Source organism: Hipposideros armiger, unplaced genomic scaffold, assembly GCF_001890085.2.
Source record: "Hipposideros armiger isolate ML-2016 unplaced genomic scaffold, ASM189008v1 scaffold_161, whole genome shotgun sequence".
In the NCBI taxonomy this organism is placed as follows: Eukaryota; Metazoa; Chordata; class Mammalia; order Chiroptera; family Hipposideridae; genus Hipposideros; species Hipposideros armiger.
This window is the reverse complement of record NW_017731511.1, coordinates 2,610,704-2,616,742: the sequence shown is the minus strand read 5'-3', so window position 1 is coordinate 2,616,742 and position 6,039 is coordinate 2,610,704. Positions and strand designations below refer to the sequence as shown.

At 39.3% G+C, this 6,039-nt stretch overlaps 1 long non-coding RNA gene across 8 annotated transcripts in view; it reads right to left on the bottom strand.

Moving 5' to 3' along the window:
• The window catches only part of LOC109387535 (uncharacterized), a 47,767-nt gene that overhangs the window by 15,732 nt on the left and 25,996 nt on the right, over window positions 1-6,039 (bottom strand). Inside the window, exon 6 of one of the 8 annotated variants that reach the window (XR_002125017.1) lies at window positions 1,742-1,859. The exons of the other annotated variants lie outside the window; for them this stretch is intronic. This is a non-coding gene — a long non-coding RNA (uncharacterized LOC109387535). Of the gene's footprint in view, window positions 1-1,741; window positions 1,860-6,039 lie in introns of those variants that run through there. 8 annotated transcript variants of the gene reach the window in all.

The window sequence follows — 6,039 nt, the reverse complement described above, 5'->3', positions numbered from 1 at the left end:
CTTATTAATACAAAAGAAACTGATATGGCTAGGAGACTAGGTGGGAAGATGACAGTTTCAAGACTGCCAAGTTACACAGCTCCAAAGGCCATAATTTACACTGTATGTGATTGCGGTTATTTCATGCTTTTTGAGTTTTCAACCACATGAATGTAATATGTTTAATTTATATTAATTTTTTTAAAAAGAATGAAATCTTACCATTTGTAACAACATGGATGGACATAGAGAATAGTATGCTAAGTGAAATAAGTCAGACTGAGAAAGATGGGGGCCGGCCAAGTGGCTCAGTTGGTTAAGAACTCGCTCAAGAGTTTGAGCTCTGAGCAACAGCGGTTCGATGCCTGGGCCCGAGCTGAGCTGTGGCTGTGCTGCCAACAGGTGGCAGGATGGCTCAGCTAAAAAACAAAAACAAACAGATTGAGAAAGACAAAATCACAAATACCATATGATCTCGCTTATATGTGGAATCTAAAGAAAAGAATAAACAAGCAAACAAAACAGAAATAGACACAGATATAGAGAAAAAACTGATGGCTGCTAGATAGGAGGGGGTTGGGGGCTGGGGGAGAAGGTGAAGGGATTCAAAAGTACAAATTGGTAGTCATAATGGTCATGGGGATGTGAAATACAGTATGGGAAATACAATCAATAATGTTGTATAGATTATGTAGGGTACCAGATAAGTACTGGATTTATCAGATCGCTTCATAGATTGTGTAGATGCCTGACAAATGCACTGTACACCTGAAGCTGATGTAGAATAATATTGAAGAATGTCAACTATTTATATATTCCCCCCCCCCAGGATGTAAAGTACAGCATAGGGAATATAGTCAACGGCATATACATAAAAGCTATATATGATGTCAGAAGGGAAGTCAGTAGACTGGGAGGGGGGTTATCACTTTGGGGGGAGATAAATGTCTAGTCATGCTGTTTTATACACCTGAAACTAATAATTAATAATAATAATAATAATAATAATAATAATAATAATAATAAAATAAAACCTAACCTTAGTGGCCCAATGGCGGGTCACACTTTAATTCCATGGTTCCACTTAAAGATAAAGTAAAGCAGTTCTAGACCCTGCCCAGTTATGTTTTTTGTTAACAATGTCTTAGGATTAATAAAATAAGTTCAAAAGATATTCTCATTATGGTTTAGGTTTTTCTATGTTGTAGGAACAACAGAAAAAAATACCATAGGAAAACCTAACATTGTCAGACCTAGCTTAAAAGAGAAATTTTATCTTTTCTAAATACAATAGATGAAGAGCTCTCTTTTGTGAGTTTTTGCTACTTAATTCTACTTAAATGCATTGCATTTCTTTTTTTTTTTTTTTAAAGATTTTTTTTGGGAATTGGGGGAGGAGAACAGTGCTGGGGAATCAGGGAAGGGGAACAGACAAGTTGCTGTCCTTTTGTTCTTCAGTCTAGTTGTGGAGGACGTTGCTTCACTGGCCCATGTTGGTATTATTATTGCGCTCTTCCTGGCTGAGGCAGATTGGTCGCTGGTCACTGGACGGCCGCTCACGGTGCCTCTTGGCAGCTCACTGGTCGCCGGCCGCTCACGCTGGCTGCCAGCCACACACGGTAGCTTATGGCAGTCCACTGCAGCTTCACTGCAGCTTACGCCATCGCGGGCAACTCATGGCAGCCCACCTCCAAGTTGAGCTGTTGTTCACCATCTTAGCTGTAGAGGGCAGTGTCACTGGCCCTCATGTGGGATCCAAACCGCGGCCCTGCTGCTCAGAGCTGGTGTCCCAAGCCAGCTCTTAACCAATGCGCCACTCGGCAGGCCCTAAATACATTACATTTCTGATGCGATGTACATGTTTTGCATTTCAGGAAACCCTAGAGGAAAAGGAGGTCTGTTAGCAAAGGTCATGGTACTTAAAAATTAATTTGGGATGATGTCAAATCATTAACATAAATTTCCTGAAGTTGGGGAACTGGGATAAAGCTAGTGGATAGAAACAGTCTATTTTTTAAGGGGGGTGTGGGGTGGCAGTGGGGAATTTAGAATTTACCTAGCTCTGAGCTATAGTCTTATCAAAAATTTCTTTCCTGGACATCACACCTCTGCTTGGCTGTCGCAGAGTGCAGTCCCCAGCCATTGGCTGCTATAGCTCATGGAACCACCCCTTTCCTATATCACCTGTTGAAGCAGGTAGGAGGGAAGTCTTAATTAAGATGTGTTGTGCCGTATTATTAATGTGTTCTTATGGACTTGCTAAGGAATATTATATTTTATTATTGTCTTTATAATGCTTTTTAAAATAACTTCTAACTGTAAAATAGGATCACCTGTGTTTCAACTCCTATTTATTTCACAATGTTGAGGGATTTGTCCTCTTAACCAGTTAACTTTTCCTTATGATTTGAATTTGGCACTTTAAATCTTCTCAGTCTTTAAAGTACAATTCTCCTGCCTGAGAATGGCTATTATTCTATTTCTGAAATGTACTGTCCTTTTCAACTACACCCAGAAATTTGCAAACCAGAAATTTTTTGTCCCTTAGTAGCTTACTTACCTTGGGGGCTTACCTTACTTGGCTTGGGTTTGCTTATCAGAAGCTAGGGTGAGCAATGCTGATTTCTAGTTCTCACAAACTGCATATAATATTTCTAATAATCTATTCCATGAGACGTCTGTTTATTTTGCAATTAACAGAGAGTAAAGGAGGCCTTAAAGGTATTTTTACTTCAGGGCACAGGATATATACCAAGTACAGTGCTGTCTTTGTACCATCTTGGTTGAAATAGACTAAGGATGCCCTTTAAAGAAAGTCATGAATAAAAATACTTTTCAGAGGTTGTCATAAAGCAAATTATAGGAAAAAAAATTAAGTGTCTCATAGAACTCTGATGGGTTACTAATCCTTGGTCACTAGTTATTTAAATAAAGTGACCACAGGATTTTCCCAAAGTTAGGAAACTCCCATAACTCGCATCGATGGACATTCAGAGGGACTTTTCCTGAGTCCTTGAGAAGTAGGCGTAGGAATGTCTTCACTGATTGGGTTCAGTGAAACAGTCACATAGCTTAGGAGGCTCAACACTAGCATTTCTACTTGAGTATAAACCTCAGAGTAGTGGTATTGAAACTAGAGAACTGAGTTAATTCAGACCTTTAACCTCTCTCTATATTCCCTCCTATACCTGATTTCCCTGAGAACCAGCGTAGTTGAGTGGCTCTCATGGTTCCTAGTCCCTACCGCCCCTTTTACAATATCCCTTTCTCCCTGGCTACACCTGGAGAAAGATGTACCTCTCTCCATCTGAATGCTAAACCAATGTAACTGCCCCAAAGCATAAAAACCTGCAAGGGGCTAAAAAGACAATCTGAAATGATAATATTGGTGCTGTGAAGCTGAATGATCCTATTGACTAACAATACTTTTGAACGTTATATTGTTTAATATTACTTGTTTTCTAGTAAATTGAAGGAAGACCTATTCAATGGTCCCTGATAAATCATTAAATATAAGATTACTAAGTGATGTATAGCATATAATTTGGAAAGCTTTCAAATACATGAGTGACATCACAAACAATTTTTTCCAATTGTCATTTACTTACTTATGTGAATAATATTCCTCAGTGTTTACAATATAAAAGCAAAAACTTTGGATAAACTGAAGCTGAACATGTCTCCTAGAAATATGTAAAATTAATTTATGATATAAAAATCAATTATTTATTTATTTTTTTAAGTTTTTTTTTTTTATTGGAGAATTGGGGGGATGGGAACAGTGCTGGGGAATTGGGGGAAGGGGAACAGACAAGTTGCTGTCCTTTTGTTCTTCAGTCTAGTTGTGGAGGATGTTGCTTCACTGGCCCAAGTTGGCACCATCATTGCGCTCTTCCCGGGCGAGGCAGATCAGTCGCCGGCTTCTGGACGGCCGCTCACGGTGGCTGCTGGCCGGTCACACTGGCTGCTGGCTACATACATTAGCCCATGGCAACCCACTGCCACAGGGCTGCAGCCCACGCCGTTGCCAGCGACTCACAGCAGCCCAGCTCCAGGTTGAGCTGTTGTTCAGCATCTTAGCTATGGAGGGCAGTGTCACTGGCCCTCATATGTGGGATCCGAACCGGGGCCCTCTGGCATCCCAAACCAGTTCTTAACCATCGCGCCACTCAGCCGGCCCAAAAACCAATTTTTTAAAAGGACCATTGATTTCTTTTTTATGTTAAATACTTATCAATATTTAAAAGTATTTAAATGATCAATTATGAACTAAAAATATTTAATAACTCAATTCAGAAAAATTTTTAACACTTAGGAGTCTTATGGTCAAAGGAATTTTACATAATTTAATTTAAATTTCTATATAAAATTTATTGCAGAGAAATATGATAGAGTGACCAATAGATGATATTCACACATAATGTATAATACATTTAGATAAAAATTTGTGGCAGAGAAAAAAAAAATTCAAGTAAAAAAAAAAGTGATGTAAAATTTCCCCAGTGTACAAAAGAAGAGCTGTTTGTGTTGTTGATATTTTGATAGGTAATGGTGAGTATCAAATCACTATAGTATTTATATTCAATTGGATGCATTTAAGAATTTTATTTTTAAATGTTAATGTTTACATTACAAGGAAATTACTTCCTTGACAACTATTTAAATTTATGAGGAAAAAGTTTAATTCTAATTCTAAAATGTATAAGGAGGAAAAGTTTTTCCAAATTGTTTGTGGGGTAGGCTAACAAAAACGTTTTAAGACCCCTACTCCAGTGGAACTTTCATACATGTGCATAAGAAAACACATAGGAATGTTCATGTTAACATTACTTGAAATAGCGAAAAGTTAGAAAGAACCTAAATGTCCATCAATATGGATAAAAAAATATGATGTTTTTATATTTTTATATGATGAAACACTATACACTGGTGAAAAAGAATAAATTAGATCAATTTATCAATATGGAAATATCTTAAGATTTATCAGACCTTAGTTAAATCCAATCCTCAGAATTACAGTGGGTTCATTCTCTCACATCCTATCCTCTCACAACAAAGAAACCAGTTCAGGGACCAGCCGAATGGCATGTTGGTTAAGAGTTGGCTTGGGAGCGCGAGCTAGTGAGCAGCAGGGCTGCCGGTTCAGTTCCCCCATGGGCCAGTGACACTGCACCCTCTACAGCTAAGATGGTGAACAACAGCTCAACCTGGAGCTGGGCTGCCGTGAGTCGCTGGTGACGGCATAGGCTGCTGTGAGCCGCTGTGAGCTACCGTGAGTGGCGTGAGCGGCCATCCAATGGCCGGTGAGTGACTGCTCACCCAGGAAGAGCACAATGATAATACCAACATGGGCCAGTGAAGCGACATCCTCCACAACTAAAGAACAAAAGGACAGCAACTTGTCAGTTCCCCTTCCCCAATTCCCCAAGGCTGTTCGCCTCTGGCAATTCCCAATTAAAAAAAAAGAAGGAAAGAAAGAAACCAGTTCAGGAAGCAGAAGTCCATAGGCTGTGTGACATCACTCAAAACTTGGCCCTGAAGCAGAGAACTTTGAATGGGTGCGTAACATGATCATATCACAGTTATGATCATAAACATTCCCGGGTTGTCTGAGGCATTTTAATGACTACCCCTGCTGGGAGTGGAGGGAAGATTAAAAGGGCAGTCAGGAGCTCATTTCTATTAGAAAGCAAGATCCATAACGCCCAGTAATTACAATTAAGTTTGTTGCCCATAGTATGAATTGCATTCTTCTCTTTCTGTTTAGAGAAATCTACTTAAATATTTGAAAATTTTGAGAATTAAATCCCTTTTCTCACAGAACCCAATATAAAACTAGTGATAACATAAAATGAGGTAATAAGAGCAATAATAACTACAGACATTTATTAGCACTAACATTTGTTGACAACATTTAGAAATGTACAGGATCACTAAAGGGCATACGTAAGGTCTTATAAAGACCCCTGGGGGCCGGCCGAGTGGCGCGATGGTTAAGAACTCGCTTGGGATGCCAGAGGGCCTCGGTTCGGATCCCACATATGAGGGCCAGTGACACTG